Source organism: Sus scrofa, chromosome 9, assembly GCF_054392235.1.
Source record: "Sus scrofa isolate SSC_HxYL_T2T_F1_AM1 chromosome 9, Sscrofa_HxYL_maternal_Yorkshire_Landrace_v2.0, whole genome shotgun sequence".
Classification (NCBI taxonomy): domain Eukaryota; kingdom Metazoa; phylum Chordata; class Mammalia; order Artiodactyla; family Suidae; genus Sus; species Sus scrofa.
The window spans coordinates 8,017,005-8,038,419 of record NC_139391.1 but is presented as its reverse complement, the minus strand read 5'-3'; the positions used below and the strand labels follow the sequence as shown (position 1 = coordinate 8,038,419).

The 21,415-nt window shown below is 39.1% G+C and overlaps 1 protein-coding gene and 1 pseudogene across 24 annotated transcripts in view; both read left to right on the top strand.

The window, feature by feature from the left end:
* FAM168A (family with sequence similarity 168 member A) overlaps positions 1–21,415 on the top strand; it is a 218,617-nt gene that overhangs the window by 90,233 nt on the left and 106,969 nt on the right. The window lies entirely within an intron of this gene.
* Positions 9,715–10,541, top strand: LOC100516504 (NFU1 iron-sulfur cluster scaffold homolog, mitochondrial pseudogene; annotated as a pseudogene).

Below are 21,415 nucleotides of genomic sequence, written 5' to 3'. Positions count from 1 at the left end.
TTCAACTCTGGTTTGGGAACTGAGATCCCACATTAAAAAAAGAGTAGAGTGCTATTTTTCAGACTATCCTGGAGAGGGGGCCAACGGGCTCCTTCTTTTATGGCTCTTTCTTGAGAGCCACAGCCAATATTCATAGGCTATAAAGCTCCATGAGATGTTTGTATATTTTGGAGATTAACCTCTTGTCAGTCACTTCATTTGTGAAGATTTTTATTCATTCTGTGGGTTTCCTTTTTTTTTTTTTATGATTTCCTTTGCTGTACAAAAGCTTGTAAGTTTAATTAGGTCTCATTGGTTTATTTTTGTTTTTATGGTCATTATTCTAGGAGGTGGATCAAACAAGATATTGTTGCAATAGGAGATGTATATTATTTGGCCTTACATCTAGGTCTTTAATCCATTTTCAGTTTATTTTTGTGTATGGTATAAGAAAATGTTCTAATTTCATTCTTTTATATGTAGCTGTCCAGTTTTCCCAGCACCACTTATTTATTTATTTGCTTTTTTTGCTTTTTAGGAATGCACATTTGGCATATGGAAATTCCCAGCCTAGGAGCTGAATCAGAGCTACAGCTGCTGGCCTATGCTACAGCCACAGCAACACTGGATCTGAGCCATGTCTGGGATCTCTACACCACAGCTCATGGCAATGCCAGATCCTTAACCCACTGAGCAGGGCCAGGGATCAAACCTGCATCCTTATGGGTACTAGTTGGGTTCATTTCCCCTGAGCCACAATGTGAAGTCCCCAGCACCACATACTGAACAGATTGTCTTTCCTCCACTGTATGTTCTTCCCTCTTTTGTCATAGATTAGTTGGCCATAGGTGCTTAGGTTTATATCTGGGCTCTCTATCCTATTCCACTTATCTGTATTTCTGTTTTTAATGACATTACCATACTGTTTTGATGACTGTAGCTTTGTAGTATAGTCGGTGCCAGGAAGCCTGATTCCTCCAGTTCTGTTTTTCTTTTTCAATATTGCTTTGGCTCTTTGGGGTTTTTTGTGTTCCCATACAAATTTTTAAATATCTTGTTCTAGTTCTATGGAGAATGTCATTGGTAACTTGATAGGGATTGCATTCAATCTGTAGATGGCTGTGGGTACTATAATCATTTTGACAATATTGATTCTTCTAATCTAAGAGCATGGTATATCTTTCCATCTGCTTGTTAACACCTGTTTGATTTCTCTCATCAGCGTCTTATAGTTTCCAGAGTACAGGTCTTTTTTCTCTTAGATAGGTTTATTCCTAGGTATTTTATTCTTTTTGATGCAATGGTAAATAGAATTGTTTCCCTGATTTCTCTTCCTAATCTGTTAGTGTATAGAAATGGAATAGATTTTTGTGTATTAATTTTGTATCCTGCAACTTTACCAAACTCATTGAGCTTTATATCAAAAACCAAAAAGCCAAATCAAAAAATGGGCAGAAGACTTCTCCAAATGGACAGACGTTTCCCCAAAGAAAACATACAGATGGCCGAAAAACAAGTGAAAAAATGCTCAACATCACTAATTACTAGAGAAATACAAGTCAAAACTACAATAAGGTATCACCTCATACCAGTCAGAATGGCCATCATCAAAAAGTCTACAAACGATAAATGTTGGAGAGGGTGTGGAGAAAAGGGAATCCTTCTACACTGTGGGTGGGAATGTAAGTTAGTGCAACCACTATGGAGGACAGTATGGAGGCTTCTTAAAAAAATAAATAAATACAGGGAGTTCCCATTGTGGCTTAGTGAGTTAAGAAACCAACTAGTCTCTACGAGGATTTGGGTTCAATCCCTGGCGTTGCTCAGTGGATAAAGGATCTGACGTTACCACAAGCTGCAGCATAGGTCGTGGATGCACCTTGGATTCAGTGTTTCTGTGGCAGCTGCAGCTCCGACTCGACTGCTAGCCTAGGAACTTCCATATGCAGTGGGTACAGCCCTAAAAAGACCAAAAACAAATAAATATAGGTGTTCCTACTGTGGCACAATGGGATCGTCAGGGTCTCTGCAGTGCCAGGATGCAGGTTTGCACAGTGAGTTGAAGGATCTGGCATTGCCATAGCTGCATTGTTGGTCACAACTGTGGCTCAGATCTGATCCTTGGCCTGGGAACTCCATATGCTGCTGGGTGGGCAAAAAAAAGAGAAAAAACTAAACTAAATATAGAACTACCATATGATCCATCAATCCCACTCCTAGGCATATAGCCAGAGAAAACTGTAATTCACCTCCAAAAAAGATACATGAACCCCAGTGTTCATTGCAGCACTATTTACAGTAGCCAAGACATGGAAGCAACCTAAATGTCCATTGGCAGAGGAATGGATAATGAAGATGGGGTCATATGTACAATGGAATATAACTCAGCCATAAAAAAAACAATGAAATAATGCCATTTGCAGCAAGATGGATGGACTGAGAGATTATCATACTGAAAGAAGTCAGACAAAGACAAACATATGAGATCACTTATATGTGGAATCTAATAAAAATGATACAAAAAGAACTTACAAAACAGAAACAGACTCAGATTTCAAAGCCAATTTTATGGTTAACATAAGAAACCATTGGGGAGAGGTAAGAATTGGGAGGGTGAGAATAACATATACACACTACTGTATAAAATAGATGATTAATGAGAACCTGCTGTATCACACAGGAAAATCTACTCTGTAGTTTGTGATAACCTATATAGGAAAAAAGAATGGATATATTTATGTATATGATGGATTTACTTTGCTGTACACCTGAAACTAATATAACATTATAAATCAGCTATGCTCAAGTACAATTAAATTTTTTAAAATATTCATGGACTAGCTTGCACATGCAGAAAAAGCCATCAGTCTTTTCCAATTATAACTCTAAAATAAATCTTACTATTAAAATAATAGCACATGTTGTAAATCAACTATAATAAAATTTTTAAAAATAGCACATACATTTTCTGAAACTACTGTACCATAATAAAATTTTATCAGTTTATTTATAGCTTGGGTTTTATTATTATTTTATTTTTATTTTGCTTTTTTAGGGCTGCACCCAAGGCATATGGAGGTTTCCAGGCTAAGGGTTTAATCAGAGCTGTAGCTGCCAGCCTATGCCACAGCCACAGCAATGCCAGATCTGAGCTGCATCTGTGACCCACACCACAGCTCATGGGAATGCCGGATCCTTAACCCACTGAGCAAGGCTAGGAATCGAACCCAAGTCCTCATGGATACTAGTTGGATTTGTTAACCACTGAGCCATGATGGGAACTCCTGTAACTTGGGTTTTAACTGATGTTAGAGTGAGGCTTCTAGACAAAAGGACCTTGCTGTAATGAGTTTGCTGGGAGGTGGTTTTCTGGGAACCATTGCCAGTAATGGTTTTTTTCAGCTGATTGTTTCAGTTGTCTTTGGGTGCAGGGATAGATGTTTGACAGTAGTGTGAAATAGCATGTAAACCCATTTTTCTTTCTTTTTTCCCCATGAGCTTGAACACCAGTTAAGCAGATAAAGCTGTTGGACAGGGCAAGCCTTGGGGCGGGGTGTGTAGGGAGCCCCTTTGATGTTCTGAATCCTTTAAAGGAGCTGTTTCTCTTTAGACAGGGTATCCTTTGGTGACGGGCTTGATCATCCTCCCCATTTAAGGACTGTGGTTTCAGTGAAACATTTTGAGATGACTGCTAAAGAAAACTAGGTCAAGTCAGGTATGATTTATGAAATGCACCATTAATGAGGCAATGAGAAAGTCAGTTTTGTCTTCCTCTGTCCCGAAATTCTAAAGAGGTTAATTACAGGAAGCCCTTCGAACTATGTAGTCCTTGGTTTTGGAAATATTCCCATTTTAAAAGTAATGTGCTTGCTATGTGACTACATCTAGTCATACTCTCAGTATCAGCAATTACTGCTTGAGTTCTTTTGTTTTATGTCTGAACTCTTATAAAGCTGGCTTTAAAATAATATTTAAGTTAGAATTTAAATTGCTTTAAAAAATCTCTGCCGTGGTCCTTTTGCCACTCTCTACCTTGTTCACTCTATGATGCCCAAATTCATTGTCTCAGCTCCTCTGAAAGCAGGTTGCGCGCCTTCCTGCTTCAGTGCCTTTTCCCCTGCTGTTCCTTTCCCTGAAATGTTTCCCCATTCCGCCCTCCACAGGGCTAACTGTTCCTCTGTAATGGCTTATTTAAATGTCACCACCTGGGAGTGTTCTCTCTTGGCTTGTCCTTTTTTTTTTTTTTTTTTTTTTTTGTCTTTAGAGGGCCATATCCGAGGCGTATGGAGGTTCCCAGGCTAGGGGTGCAATTGGAGCTATAGCTGCCAGCCTACACCACAGCCACAGCAATGCTGGATCCTTAATCTACTGAGTGAGGCCAGGGATCAAACCTGCAACCTCATGGTTCCTAGTTGGATTTGTTAACCACTGAGTCATGAGGGGAACTCCAGCTTGTCCTTCTTGAGAAAGTTTCTTTGCTTGCATCTCTGTGAGCATCTTTTATATGTTGTAATCATAGAATGTATTAATTTTTCCTACTTGCCCTTCATCTTTTTCCTCCCCTAGAGTAAAAACCCTGAGGACAGAGTGATTCACTATTGCATTCTCAATGCCTAACACACTGTGTGGGGCCTGACACACAGTAGGAATTTATATCAAATATTTGTTCAAAACTTGAGTGAATGAAGGAGACTCTTCTTTCTGGGGAGCATCCAAGAGAACCAGGCAAATCTGAGAGGCTATTTTTGACTTAGCTTTGAAAGTCACACAGCATTCCTTCCCTTGTATCCTATTGGTTGGGCTAGTCCAGCTCAGATTCATTGGGAGGAGAGTTAGGCTTTGCCTCTTCATGGGCTGGTGGCAATCTTTGGAAAATACAACCTGTCAAAAGAGATGATTTACGTGGTTCCTTTATTCATTCAGGCTTTCAATAGATGTCTTGTAAGTACTACTCTGTGCCAAGACTCAGACGTCGTGTTAGGCACTGAGAATGCAGTGGTGAGCCAGACTGCCTTTGCTGCTACTTTCAAAAGCACACTGTCCATTAAATGGAATCACTGGGATTCCCCACACTTTCCCCTAAACTCTATTGCCTTTTTTTTTAATTGTACAGTTGCATTATTTAATTATAATTATCATAAATTCTTTGATGGAGAGGAAATCAGAATCAGATCTAAGAAGACTTCAGCATTCCAAGAATAATGCCAAATGACCCCCTTCATGGTGGATTATGCACTTATTTACTATGAGATATATTTCTTCTCCAGAGATTCCTTGTTTGTGTATCAATTGTAGATTTTTGGTTTGCAGTTATTCTGAAGTTTTGATATAAGAGTCTATAGGTATATGAAATTGTTTTAAGTTGTTCTTCTCTTAATTGCAAGTTCATCTCCAGTGTCCTGCATTTGTACCCACCTCTTCTCATGATTTCTGATTTTGGTGGCATAATTATGCATGGATGATTTTGTATCTTTACTGTATATATACCTTTACTGGTGAGCCTTGTCATTTGTGGAATTTTTGTTTCCTGTTGCTGTCTTTTCTGCCTAGAGAAGTTCCTCTAATGTTTGTTGTAAGGCTGGTTTAGTGTTGCTGAATTCCCTCAACTTTTGCTTATCTGTTAAGGTTTTGATTTCTCCTTCAAATCTGAATGAGAGCATTGCTGGGTAGAGTAATCTTGGTTGGAGGTTTTTTTCTTTCATCATGTTAAGTATATCATGCCACTACCTTCTGGCCTGCAGTGTTTCTGCTGATAAATCTGCCAGTAACCTTATTGGGTTCCCTTGTATGTTATTTGTTTCTTTTCCCTAGCTGCTTTCAAGATTTTCTCATTGTCTTTAATTTTGGTTAGTTTGATTAATATGTGTCTTGGTGTATTCCTCCTTGGGTTTATTTTATATGGTATTCACTGTGCTTCCTGGATTTGAGTGAGTGGTTCCTTTCCCAAGTGAGGGAAGTTTTTGGCTATTATCTCTTGGAATATTTTTTCTGACCCCTTCTCTCTGTCTTCTCCTTCTGGCACCTCTTGCCTTTTTTTTTTTTTTTTTTTTTAAAGACTTAATTTTCTTAGAGCAGGTTTTTTAATTTTTATTTTTTTTAAAAGCCACACCATGGCATGCAAAAGTTCTGTGCCAAGGACTGAACCTGCACCACAGCAGTGACCTGAGCCACAGCAGGGATCAACACTGGAACCTTTAAGTGTGACCAGGGAACTTCTCCCTTTCTTGTCTGCACTTGTGGCATATGAAAATTCTCAGACCAGGGATTGAACCCACGCCACAGCAGTGACTAGTGACCTGAGTCACAGCAGTGAAAACATTGGACCCTTAACCCACTGAACCACCAGGAAACTCCCCACTGATCTTTTTACTGTCTTCAGAGTTTTTTTGTTTGGTTTTGTTTTTTGGTTTTTTTTTAACTTTAAAAAATTGAGGTATAGTTAGTTTACAATGTTATGTTAGTTTCAAGTGTATAGTACAGTGATTCAGGTGTACATATATATATTTTTCATATTCTTTTCCCTTATAGGTATTACAAGATACTAAGTATAGTTTCTTGTGCTCTACAGTAGGTCCTTTTTTTTTTTTTTAATCTATTTTATATGTAGTAGTATGTATGTGTTAATCCCAGACTCCTAATTTGTCCCCAGCACCCCATCCCCTTTGGTAACCATATATTTGTTTTTTACGTCTGTGAGTCTATTTCTGTTTTGTAAAATGTTTGTTTGTATCATTTTGTTAGATTCCATATCCATAGTTTTTGACTTTTCCAGAATGTTATATTGTCGGAATCATACAATATTACATACTTAGTAATGTACATTTAAGTTTCCTCCATGTATTTTCATGACTTTATAGCTCGTTTCTTTTTAGTACTGAATGATACTCCATTGTCTGGATTACTAGCTTATCCTTTCACTCACTAAAGGACATCTTGATTGCTTCAAAGTTTTCACAATTATGAATAAAGCTATTACAAAGTATCTTTCTGCTGGTTTTTGTGTGGACATAAGTTTTCAGTTCCTTTGGACGAGTAACAAGGAGTGTGATTGCTGGATCATGTGCTAAGAATATGCTTAGTTTTATAAGAAACTGGCATACTGTTTTCCAAAGAGGCTGTACCATTTGCATTTCCACCAACAGTGTCTGAGAGTTCTTCTGTTGCTGTACATCCTCTCCAGCATTTGTTGTCAGTATTCTGGATTTTGGTCATCCTGTTAGGTGTGCAGTGGCATTTCGTGTTTTAATTTGCATTTCCCTGATAACATGTGATGTGGCACATCCTCATATGCTCATTTTCCATCTGTATATCTACTTCGGTCAGATGTCTCTTAGGGTCTTTGGTCCGTTTTTTAAAACTAAGTTGTTTTGTTACTGTTAAGTCTTAAGAGTTCTTCGTGTGTTTGGATAATAGTCCTTTATCAGTTAGTTGTGGGTTTTTTTTGCAGATATTTTCTCCCAATCTGTGGCTTTTCTTCTAATTATTTTGAAATTGTTTTTTGTAGAGCAGAGATTTTTAATTTTAATCAAGTCCAGCTTATCAGTTATTTCTTTTATGGATTGTATCTTTGGTGTTGTATCTAAAAAGGCATCCACAGGAGTTCCTGTCGTGGTGCAGCGGAAACTAATCTGACTAGGAACAATGAGGTTGTGAGTTCAATCCCTGTCCTTGCTCAGTGGGTTAAGGATCCAGCATTGCCGTGAGCTATGGTGTAGGTCACAGACATGGCTCAGATCCCACCTTGCTGTGGTGCTGGCGTAGGCCTGCAGTTACAGCTCCTATTTGACCCCTATCCTGGGAACCTCCATATGCCGCAGGTGCGGCCCTGAAAAGACAAAAGACAAAAAAATAAAAAATTAAAAATAAAAAAGCATCCACATATCCAAGATCAATTAGGTTTTCTCCTATATTATATTCTAGGAATTTTATACTTATATTTTACATGAAGTCTGTGGTTCATTTTGAGTTAATTTTTTTTAAAAGGTGTAAGGTCTGGAGTTCCCGTCGTGGCGCAGTGGTTAACAAATCCGACCAAGAACCATGAGGTTGTGGGTTCGATCCCTGGCCTTGCTCAGTGGGTTAAGGATCCGGCATTGCCGTGAGCTGTGGTGTAGGTTGCAGATGTGGCTCGGATCCCACGTTGCTGTGGCTCTGGTGTAGGTCGGTGACTACAGCTCCAATTCTACCACTAGCCTGGGAATCTCCATATGCCACGGGAGTGGCCCAAGAAATGGCAAAAAGACAATAAATAAATAAACAAACAAACAAACAAAAGGTGTAAGGTCCTTGTCTGGATTTGTTTTTGTGTGTGTGTGCGTGGATGTCCAGTTGTTGACAGCACCATTGTTGAAGGGACCATTTTGCTCCTTTGTATTGCCTTTGATCAATCCTTCATCAAAGATCAGTTGACTATATTTATGTGGCTCTGTTTCTGGGCTCTTGTGTCCTGTGGATCTGTTTGTTCTTTCACCATTAACACACTGTCTTGATTACTGTAGTTTTACAGTAAATCTTGAATTGGTAGCATTAGTCCTCCAACTTTGTTTTCTCCTTCAGTATTGTGCTGTTCTGAGTCTTTTGCCTCTCCTTATAAACTTTTGATTCAATTTGTTAGTATCTGTAATATAACTTGGGATTTTTATTGGGATTTTATTGAATCCATAGATCAAGTTGGGAACAACTGACATCTTGCCATTATTGAGGCTGCCTTTCCCTAAACATGGAATATCTTTTCACTTATTTAGTTCTTTTATGTCATTCATCAGAATTTTGTAGTTTTTCTGTTTGTTTTTGTTTTTTGCCTTTTCTAGGGCCGCTCCTTCAGCATATGGAGGTTCCCAGGCTAGGGGTCTGATCAGAGCTGTAGCCACAGGCCTACGCCAGAGCCACAGCCACACGGGATCCGAGCCACATCTGCAACCTACACCACAGCTCACGGCAACGCCAGATCCTTAACCCACTGAGCAAGGCCAGGGATCAAACCTGCAACCTCATGGTTCCTAGTCGGATTCATTAACCACTGCACCACAACAGAAACTCCTGTAGTTCTCCTTATGTCAATCTTACGCACATTTTGCTAGACTTATAACTAAGTATTTCATTTTCCTTGATGCTATTGTGTGTGGTATTGTTTTTAATTTCAAATTAACTTGTTCATTGTTAATATATAGAAAAGCAATTGACTTTTATAATTAACCTTTATCCTGCAATTTTGCTATAATTGCTTATTAATTCCAGGAGGATTTTTTTTTTGTCCTTTTGAATTTTCTATGTAGATTATTATTTCATCTGTGAACCAATACAGTTTTATGTCTTCCTTCCCAGCTTGTGTACCTTTTATTTCCTTTTCTTGCCTTATTGCATTAGCAAGGACTTCCAGTTCAGTGTCGACAAGGAGTGGTGAGAGGGGACATCCTTGCTTTGTATCTGATCTTAGTGAGAAAAGTTTGAGTTTCTTACCATTAAGTGTGATGTTAGCTGTAGGTTTTTGGTAGATAGTCATTATCAAATTAAGAAAGTTCTAGGAGTTCCTGTCGTGGCACAGTGGCTAATGAATCTGACTAGGAACCATGAGGTTGCAGGTTCAATCCCTGGCCTTGCTCAGTGGGTTAACCATCCGGCGTTGCCGTGAGCTGTGGCGTAGGTTGCAGACACGGCTCGGATCCCGTGTTGCTGTGGCTCTGGTGTAGGCCAGTGGATGCAGCTCCAATTTGACCCCTAGCCTGGGAACCTCCATATGCCATGGGAGCAGCCCTAGAAAAGGCAAAGAAGACAAAAGAAAAAAAAAAAAAGAAAGTTCTAGTGGTAGTGGTGGCCCACCCGGGCTGGGGAGCCACGGCTGCTTCCATGGGGCTGTGGAAATAATTCTATCGTATGATGAATCCATATAACATTAAGAAACAGCTTCTGTCCAAAGACCACTTTTCCCACTACCCGCAGCCTTGTGTAACAAAGGGAGATATGGGTTATTCAAATACAAGGTACCCCAAATCCCAACAGATTAAAGTTTATTCCAGAAAACTAGTTCTTAAGACAAAGACCATGGATTTTCCCACACTAGCTGCAGCATTTCACTCCCCTTTGGCTGGGCAGTTGTTTAGGATTGAGGGAGTAAAAAGTACCTTCTTTGGACAAGATTTTATCACTGTCACAAAGGAAAGTGAAGAGTTAGCTTGGAATTTACTGAAACCAGATATTTATGCTGCGTTTATAGATTTATTTGCATCTGGCTTAGTGAGGAAATATCTTTAGAAGAAGCAGGATCTGAAGAAAATGTTGAAGTTGTGGCAGTGATTACAGAATTGTTAGATACTTGAATATGGCCAACTGTGCAGGAAGATGAAGGAGATGTAATTTATAAAGGCTCTGAAGATGGCATCATACAGCTGAAATGTTAGGATTCTTGTACCAGATGCCCCAGTTCAACCATTACTCTGAAAAATGGAATTCAGAACATGCTGCAGTTTTATATTCCACAAGTAGAAGGTGTAGAATAGGATATGGATGATGAATCAAATGAAAAAGCAGCAAACTTACCTTCAAATAATTGGGGTTTTCTTTGAGCCTGGCAGTAAGACTTGTTGATAGTATGTACTAAGCTTTTATTATTAATCTGCTAAAGAATTTGAGGATTAATAAAACATGCCCTTCGTTCAGAGAATGGTATTAAGAAAAAAGAAAGTTCTCCTCTCTTCCTAGTTTACAGAGAATTTTTATCATGAATAATGTTAGATTTTTGTCAAATGCTTTTTATGCATCTATTAATTTATCATGTGATTTTTCTTTTTAGTCTGTTAATGTGATGGGTTATAGTAATTGGTTTTTTTTTCTTTTTTTCTCCCCCCCCCCTTTTTAAGGCCACACTTGTGACATATGGAGGTTCCCAGGCTAGGGATCTAATCAGATCCCTATGCCACAGCCACACCACACAGGATCTGAGCCACGTCTGCAACCTACACCACAGGTCATGGCAATGCCAGATCCTTAACCTACTGAGCAAGGCCAGGGATCGAACCTGCAACGTCATGGTTCCTAGTCAGATTCTTTCCCACTGGGCCACATGGGAACTTCTCTACAGTAATTGATTTTTGAATATTGAACCAGTCTTGTATAGCTGGGATAAACCCCACTTATTGATGGTGTATAATTCTTTTTATATTTTTTTAGATTCAATTTGCTAATATTTTGTAGAGGATTTTTTGCATCTATACTTATGAGAGATACTGGCCTGCAGTTTTCTTTTTTGGAATATCTTTGTCTGATATTGGTATTAGGGTACTGTTGGACTCATAGAACACATTAGGAAGTTTCCCTCTGCTTCTATACTCTGAAAGAAATTGTAGAGAATTCGTATAATTAAATACCCTTAAATATTTGGCAAGATCATCAGTGAACCAACCTGGGCCTGGTGCTTTCTGTTTTAGAAAATTATTGATTCAATTTCCTTAATAGAATCAGGTCTATTCAGATTGTTCTTTTCTTTTTATGTGAGTTTTGATGGATAGTGTCTTTCAAGGAATTGGTTTATATCATGTGGAGTTGTTCATAATATTCCTTCATTATCCTTTTAATCGCCGTGGTGTCTGTAGTGATGTCCCTTTTTCATTTCTGGTATTAGTCATTTGTATCTTCTGTCTTTTTTCCTTTAGCCGAGTTGAAACTTAGGGATTTTATTGATCTTTTCAAAAAACCAGCTTTTCATTTTCTCTGGTGATTTTCTGTTTTTCAATTTCAGTGATTTCTACTCTAATTCTTTTTTTTTTCCTGCTTCTGCTATTTTGGATTTAATTTGTTCTTTTTTAAAATTTCATGTCTCCTAAGGCCCGCTGCCTTTTTCATAGGCATTTGCTATCAAGTTGTGACCCATGCTGAAAGAAATGTTTCCAAATTTTCTACTTGTGTCATTGACCTCAACATGAATGGCTTATGCTTCCTATCTTATGTTGGAAAGTTACAGTATCTTCCTTGATGATAGAAAAAACACCCAAGGTCATATCAGGTATTTAAAAAAGTAATTGGTATCAATTAATTGTTAGTAATTAGTATCCAAGACCAAGGTTTTGCAGTATAAGAAACACTTATGAGATGTTTTGTCCTGTTCTTGAGGGACAAAATATTTATTTCTGTATTTAGAAGTGTGCTTTCAGAGAACTAATGGGCGAGCACAATCTATCAAAACGTATATGACTTCCCTTTCTCCTCCCCAATAAACACTGTTCTTTAGTTGTTAGTAGAAATAGCATCTATTTCTTTTGGGTTGTGAAAGCTATGCATTAGAATAGTAAAAAGAACAGTAGCCTTTAGCAATGAGGTGACTTGGGTTCTAGGCTCACTGCTTGAAGGGTGGTGAGGGTGTACAAATTAGGATGGGGAGAGATTGTTTACTACTTAGTTGCTTTTTAAAAAAACAGTATATGTAGACTCACTGACCTTGAACATGCCATACAGTCTAAGTTTTCTATGGCCACATGCTATTGCCACAACTTCTAAGCTCCTATAACAGTCTGCTTGTTTAAAAAATAGCTTTTCAATATACTTGTATTTGTTCCTTATCTGTCTTCCCCACTAAACTATAAACTCTATGAAGTCAGGAATCATGGCTGTCTTGTTCATTGTCAGGTATATAGAAAGCAATTAATAAATATTTTTGGGTTAATGAACTCTTTTCTATAATGCAAATATTCTGTAAAAATTTTAGAGGCCCATTGATTAATGTATAGGCTGAACATACATTTACTGTTAGGCATTGACTTGGGAGGTGAACTGCCCCATGATCTCGGCCCTGGAGGCAGTCAGAATCTATTATGGGAGATAGGCATGGGGAAAAAAAGTCATACTAAATTTGCATGAAGTTATGCAAAAGCCCAGAGAAAGGGGTGAGTGATCTACCTTTAAAAGTTTTAGAGTTTGAAGTATATTTATTGGAAATATAATAGTATTCAATTCAAAATTGGAAAATTGTCATTCTACCATGGTATAGGAATGGGCAACTGTTAATCCCAAGGATATTCATTTTGAGATAAGTGTTACCATTGATCTTGGCTTATCTGGCACTTTCTCAACCATTTATCTCACCACTTATCTATTATTTAATTCTTTCAACAATCCAGTGGGAAAAGTGGTACTAGTCTCTATTTTATAGATGAGAAAATTGAAACCAGAGAGTTTAAATAACTTTCCTGAGGTAACACAGCTGGTAAAACACAGAGCCAGGCACATTTAGATCTTTGGGTAACAAGTTCAGAGCTCTCTTTGTATTATATTGTGGACTAATTTTTTAGAAAATTGTATTGGAGTATAGTTGATTTACAATATTGTATTAAGTTTCAGGTGTACAGCAAAGTGAATCGGTTATACATATACGTATATCCATTCTTTTTTCATACATAGATTATTATGGAATATTGAGTAGGTTTCCCTGTGCTACGCAGTAGGTTCTTGTTACTTATCTATTAGTAGTGTGTATGTGTTAATCCTATCTTCCTAATTTATTCCTCTCCCCACTGTTTCCTCTCTGGTAATCCTAAATTTGATTTTGAAATCTGTGAGTTTGTTTTTATTAAATAAATTCTTTTGTACCATTTTTATTAGATTCCAAATATAAGTGATCTCATATGATATTGTCTTTGACTTACTTCTCTCAGTATGATAATCTCTAGGTCCATCCATGCTGTTGAAAATGGCATTATTTCATTCTTTTTTATGGCTGAGTTATATTCCATTGTATATATGTACCAAACTTCTTTTTTTTAATTTTTATTTTTTAATTAGTTTATTTTTTAAGGGCTGCACCCGTGGCATATGGAAGTTCCCAGGCTAGGGGTCGGATCAGAGCTGTAGCTGCAGGCCTGTGCCACAGCCACAGCAACACTGTATCTGAGCTGCATCTGTGACCTACACCACAGCCCACGGCAATGCCGAATCCTTAACCCACTAAGCAATGCCAGGGATTGAACCTGCATCCTCATGGATGTTAGTCAGATTCATTTCTGCTGAGCCACAATGGGAACGCCTGTACCACATCTTTTTTATCCATTCCTTTGTTGATGGACATGTAGGTTTCTTCTGTGTCTTGCCTGTGGTGAATAGTGCTGCAGTGAACTTTGGGGTGCGTGTATCTTTTCGAATTACGGTTTTCTCCTGATATAAACCTAGTAGTGGGATTGCTGGATCATGTGGTAGTTCTGTGTTTAGTTTTTTAAGGAACCGCAACGCTGTCCTCCAGAGTGGTTGCACCAATTTACATTCTCACCAACAGTGTAGGAGGATCTCCTTTCTCCATACCCTCTCCAGCATTTATTGTTTGTAAACTTCTTGATGATGGCCATTCTGACTGGTGTGAGGTGATACCACTTGGTAGTTTTGACTTGCATTTCTCTAATAATTAGTGATGTTGAGCATCTTTTCTTGTGTTTTTGGCTATCTGTGGGTCTTCTTTGGAGAAACATCTATTTAGATCTTCTCCCCATTTTTGGATTAGGTTGTGTTATTTTTAATATAAAACTGCATGAGATGATTATGTATTTGGAGATCAATCTCTTGTCACCTGCTTCATTTACAAAGATTTTCTGTGGGTTTTCTTCTTGGGTTTTTTATAGTTTCCTTTGCTGTGCAAAAGCTTTTAATTTTAATTCAGTCCTATTGGCTCGTTTTTGTTTTTATTGTCATTACTTGAGGAGGTGGATCCAAAAGAAAATTGCTGTGATTTATGTCAAAGACTGTTTTCTACCTGTGTTTTCCTCTAAGAGTTTTGTAGTATCCAGTCTTATGTTTAGGTCCTTAATCCATTTTGAGTCTATTTATTTATTTACTTATTTTTAAATTTTTTTAATGGCTGTACCTGCAGCATATGGAAGTTCCCAGGCTAGGTTGATTCAGAGCTGCAGCAGCCATGGCAACACTGAAGCCAAGTTGCATCCTCAGCCTACAGATGCTTAACCAACTAAGCAAGGTCAGGGATTAAACCCACATCCTCAGGGAGACTGTGTCAGGTCCTTAACCCATTGAGCCATGGTGGGAACTCCCATTTTGAGTTTATTTTTTTGTTCGATGTTAGAGAATGTTCTAATTTCATTCTTTACCTGTAGCTGTCCAGTTTTCCTAGAATCCCTTATTGAACCCCCTATATTTTCTCTATTATATATTCTTGCCTCCTTTGTCATAGATTAATTGACCATAGGTACTTGGGTTTATTTCTGGGCTTTCTATCCTGTTCCACTGATACATATTTCTGGGTTTTTTTTTGTGCCAGTACAACACAGTTTTGATCACTATAACTTTGTAATATATAGTCTGAGGTCAAGGAGCCTGAATCCTCCTGCCCTTTTTTCTTAAGATTGCTTTGGGTATTTAGGGTCTTTTGTGTGTCTAAACAAATTTAAAAATTTTTTGTTCTAGTTCTGTGAAAAATGCTGTTGGTAATTTGATAGAGTTTGCACTGAATCTGTAGATTTTCTTGGGTAGTATAGTCATTTTGAAAATATTGATTCTTCTAATCCAAGAGCTTGGTCTGTCTTTCCATCTGTTTCTTTCATCTTTGATTTCCTTTATCAGTTTCTTACAGTTTTCAGAGTACAGATCTTTTGCCCTTTAGGTAAGTTTATTTCTATGTATTTTATCCTCTGTGATGAGATGGTAAATAGGATTGTCTCCTTAATTTCTCTTTCTGGTCTTTCAGTGTTAGTGTATAGGAATGCAAGAGATTTCTGTTTAATTTTGTATCCTGCACCTTTACCGAATCATTGATGAGCTCTAGTAGTTTTCTTTTTTTTTCTTTTCTTTTTAGGGCTGCCCCACAGCATATTGAAGTTCCCAGGCTAGGGGTCAAATTGGACCAGTAGCTGCCGGCCTATACCACAGCCACAGCAATTCCAGATCCAAGCCGAGTCTGTGACCTACACCACAGCTCAGGACAACGCAGATCCTTAACCTACTGAACAAGGGCAAGGATCAAATCTGTATCCTCACAGATACTAGTCAGGGTGGTTACCACTGAACCACAACAGGAACTCCCACAAAGATTTGTTGAATTCTCGTTCATGTGAATTCTACTGCAGGCCACATGACTTTGGACGTCAGTTGTCCTCTAGGAATTGATAACTAGCATGTTTATGTTGCCTTTGTTTTATGATGCAACCATCTCAATATAAGACTTCGGGTGTCTTTGCAGAATATATAGAGAGAGATAGAGGGGTGGAGGGGAGAAGGGAGGAAAAGTGGGCACCAGAGCTGGAAGATCATATAACAGCTTTTGAATATTTCTCCCTGAAAGTGAGACATGTCACCTTCATGTGCTGCCTAACTACAGGAGGTTGGGGAACTGTGGGAGCCTGCCAGACAACTTCACTCGTGTTTCTCAAAGGAAAGTATTTTTGCATGGTGCATGTTTCCTTCCAGTTTGCATTAGGGATAGTTCAACGTGTCTGAGCCATGTTTATGCTGTGAGTGCCTTGAGGTCAGAAATTTAATAAATGATCTAGATCTTTTATTGGAGTGTAGTTGATTTGCAATCTTGTGCCAGTTTCTGCTGTACTGCAGTTGTGGTCTAGTCATTCATGTGTGTGTGTGTGTGTGTGTGTGTGTGTACTTTTTCTCATATCATCCCCCATCACATTCTATCCCAAGAGAAGTAGTTCTAGATTTTAAGTTCCTTGAGGGTACTATAGCATAGTGGTTGAAAGTACTGATTTTGAGAATTATAATTCTAGTTCTGTTACTTCCTAACTCTCTGCCCTTCTGCAACTTTTTAACAGCTTTATTAAGATGTAATTAATATACCCTGGACCAGATTTGATCCCTGGACCAGGAACTCCATACACTGCAGGGTGGACAAAAAAGAAAAAAAAAAATAGAACTATGGGGTTTTTTTTTGTTTTTTTTAAATTGTTGTATCTCAGAAGTTAATATGTAGCTTCAACTTTGACTTTGGCCAAACAGTAAGATTAACACTTGATCATTCAGTTATCATGATACTGTAGATCAACTATACTTCAATAAAAATTTGAAAAATAAAAAAAAGCAGTCATTCAAGATTCAGCCAAAATGTCCACTTAACTGTATGATATCACTTATATGTGGAATCTAAAAAATACAAAAACTAAACGTAGACTCACAAAGGAACAAGCTGGTGGTTACCAGTGGGGAGAGGGAAAGGAGGAGTGATGTGATAGAGGTAGGGGATTTTTAAAAAGGGTTACTAGGGGTTTTATGAAATCATGTGTGAAACTTTTGAAAATTGTAAAGCCCTATTGAATTTGAAGAATGTTTTAGGTAATAAAAAAATTTAATGGCAAAAAAGAGATAAAATTACCATAAAATTTACCCTTTTAAAGTGTACAATTTGTAATTGTTAGTATATTCACAGACTTGTGCAACCACTACCTCTATCTAATTTAAAATATTTTGTTAGCTGGAAAGAAACCTTGCATCTATTAGCAGTCACTTCTCATTCTCCTGTCAGCCCCTGTCAAACACCAAACCACTTTCTTTCTCTGTCGATGTGCCTGCTCTGGACTTGGGCAAGTTATCGAACCATTCTGTGCCTCGATTTTTTCATTAACAGGGTGGGGACAATAATACTTCCTCCTCATCTTATTGTAAGGGTGATATGGGAGCAGGAAGAGTTAAAGGACTTAAATCGTGTCTGTTCCATAGTAAATGCTGTGTGTTTGTCGATGTATTGTATTATTACGTGCAAAATTTTGGCGATCATTATTTTGTTCCCTTGATACCATCCAGCATAGCACTAAATGCACAGCAAGCACATTCATCTAATTTCCTAAGGCCCTCTCCACTGTTCCAGGGGATCTTACATGCGAATTAAAATCCCTGCTCTCGGAGTTCCTGTCATGGCTCAGTGGTTAACGAATCCGACTAGGAACCATGAGGTTTGGCGTTCAGTCCCTGGTCTTGCTCAGTGGGTTAAGGATCCGGCATTGCTGTGAGCTGTAGTATAGATCACAGACTCAGCTCTCATCCCATGTTGCTGTGGCTGTGGTGTAGGCTGGCAGCTACAACTCCAATTCAACCTCTAGCCTGGGAACCTCCATATGCCGCAGGTGCGGCCCTAAAAAGACAAAAAAAAAAAAAAAAAAAAAAAAAAAAAAAATCCCTGCTCTCAAGTTGTTGACAGTCTCATGGCAGAGACAGATATATACAGAGTACATACATGTACTTTAACACAGGCTAATAACCTTGCGAGGTGGGGATTCTCAGTCACATTATTATTGATGAGGAAACTAAGGCTCAACAATGCTATAACTTACCCAGGGTAAGGTAGATAATAAGTAATTGAGCTGGGATTGGAACTAGATTCTAGCATTGCAAAATCTGTTGTTACTGTTTCTGATGCTTACAAAAAGAATTTGCTGCTCTTCTCTAATGTTTTAAGCCTCGCAAAGAAAAACCTGTGTTTTTGGCTAAAGAAGCAGGAGATTCAGCACATATTTTTAAAAATTCACCACCTGGAGGCCCGCTGTTCTATTCTTCCCTTTACCTGCTCTGACCAGAAAAAAAACCCCTGAGGACTGAGAAGGTGCAAGATGTGGCCTCAGCTCCGGGCAGGATGGACTGTGTCCTATTTGGCTTTGTCCATTGTCTCTCCCATCAGGCTCCTGACTGGCCCCTTTCCTTTTCTGATCAATGAAGCTCCTTTGTGTGGCCAGGGCCCTTGGGACTGCAGCAAGGGTTTGTGCAGAGCTTCCTGTGAGAAGTGTTCCTGTGATTAGCCGTGATTGCCTAGCATCAGATGCAGTCACTGTTTAGCTTCTACTTTCTCATCCTCTCTTTGAAGTTATCCTGGATCTACCAGTCACAGAGCGGCTTCCACTGAATCCAGTAGCTTGTTGCTGGTTACATTAGGCATTATCTGTATCATACTTTTGGCTCACCTTGTGAATGGGCTAGTGCTGTGGTTATTTTCCACAGACCAGCAAAGCTGGCCCTTAAAAATCTCTTACCAACCCCTGCTCATTTTACAGAGGAAGAAAACTGACACCTAATAAAGGAAGGGTATTTATCCAGATCCCACAGATTCTGTTACAGAGGCAAGCCCAGGACCCTGATGCCTTGACTTTTATCTAATTTTCCCCCTTTCAGGCTCTGCTACCTCCTTTTCCCCACTTAAATAACATCATAAGTTCTTAGAGGACAGAGATCATGCCTTATGTACCTTTATATTCCTCAGAGAGTCTAAGTTAACAGGTATGCCTGGTAACCTCTCAGGTTTGTTATTGTCTGATTTTACGTATGGTGGATGTTTCGCCTAGTAGAAGGAGCTAGATAGTCCTAGATGAGGATCTTGGCTAGTAATTAATGGATCTGGGGTTCCAGCTCACATATTCTGAGTTCAAGTTGTTCCTTCTAGTAAACTATGACTAGAGTGGTGTATGTTGACAGGGGAAGAAGAGTCCAGACAGAGCCAAGCTCCAGAGGTAGTGAGTTTGCTGCATTTGGAGAGAAGTAATTAGACTAATGTGCCCAGAGCACAGGTTGAATTAGGTGAAGGGAATTGGGGGGAAAGGCAGTGAGAAATACTGGGGGGAAGGTGAAAAGGGTTTGCAGCCAAAAAGGACAAATCCCTTTCATGTGGGCTTTTAAAGGAAAGCCTCCTGGAGTTGGGAGCCTTGAGCTGGGTCTGAGGATGGTTAGGGTTTGAATTTACAGGGATGGCCCAAGGTCTGAGCACCTACATTTCTCTTCCTCTGTAAACAAACTAGAAAAGCCAAGCACCTGTCCAGTTTGCCTAGAGCATTGTTGAGGAGTCAAAAATGCTGGAGAGTAGAGGTTAGGGCTAGGTTTAAAAAAGCCTAGAATTTGGGAGTTCCCGTTGTGGCGCAGTGGTTAACGAATCCGACTAGGAACCATGAGGTTGCGGGTTCGGTCCCTGCACTTGCTCAGTGGGTTAACGATCTGGCATTGCCATGAGCTGTGGTGTAGGTTGCAGACACGGCTCGGATCCCGCGTTGCTGTGGCTGTGGTGTAGGCCGGGGGCTACAGCTCCGATTAGACCCTTAGCCTGGGAACCTCCATATGCCGCGGGAGCGGCCCAAGAAATAGCTAAAAAGACAAAAAAAAAAAAAAAAAAAAAAAAAGAACCAGAGAAAACCTATGTTCCAACTCAAGTTCAAAGACAGTAGACTGTAGAAAAAATAAGACTTACTAAATGCTACAAATAAAAAAAAAATAATAAATTTTAAAAAAGCCTAGAATTTCAGATTTGAGGAGTCAACTTTTATTTCCATTAATATCACTTTATATGTATGTTCCTTCTTCAAAGATGAGTTGTGGGAACCCTGGATGGAGGCTAAATAATGAACTCAGCCCTTTAACCCTCTCCAGAGTGAGACTTTGTTTTGGACATTTCACTTCGATGAACTTATCTTGCAGCTTTGACTCTTCCTTGGCCTCCAGGGTTCATGACATGTCATATTTTCCCACTTTGCTGAGGTGAGCATTTGAAAAGTACTTGATGAGACAGCAGTGGGTGAGCTTTCTTATTTAGCTAAGGAATGGCTCCCATTTGGAGTTAGAGGCATTTGTAAATCTAAGGATTCTTAAGCCATCTCTGGGGATTTGTTCACACACGGTAAGGTTTTTAAGATAAGCCCTTCCGGAGTTCCTGTCATGGCGCAGTGGTTAACGAATCCGACTAGGAACCATGAGGTTGCGGGTTTGATCCCTGCCCTTGCTCAGTGGGTTAACGATCCGGCGTTGCTGTGAGCTGTGGTGTAGGCTGCAGACGCGGCTCGGATCCAGCGTTGCTGTGGCCCTGGTGTAGGCCAGCGGCTTCAGCTCCGATTAGACCCCCAGCCTTGGAACCTCCATATGCCGCAGGAGTGGCCCAAGAAATGGCAAAAAGATAAAAAATAAAATAAAATAAGATAAGCCCTTCCTGTGTACTTTATCCTCAAGTCCACAATCTGCATAGTCCTGGGTTCTGATCCCAGCTCTGCTCCTTGGCTTGTCTGTGTGACCACTCATAAGCCTCTTCCTCTTAGTTCTTGTATCCGTAATAACAATGATATGATACTGGACTGGATAATCTCTAAAGGCTCTTCTGGTTCTGATACTTTAGAACTGTCTGTATGGGACACAGATCAGCCTTTTCTTTGATGTTCTTCGTGTACACAGATTATAATGCATTAAAACATTTATATCATAGGAACTTTATATATATATTGGCTTATTCAGTACATACTTAGGAAACAGTTCCTATTGGTGATCATGCTACGCTGATTTTTTGAGTATTTTTCTTGTGTCCTGTCCTTTTTGTCCTCTGCTGCCTTCATGTTCTGGCTATACCTTCTGTCATCCTGCAGAGCAGGCCAGACCCAGACACCACTGTGTTCTAGTAGTATCCAAAAAACAAACGACAGGAACACAGTCAGCTGCTTCAATTTAAACTGGCCTTTCTGGTAGCTACAGATTATTATTTCTT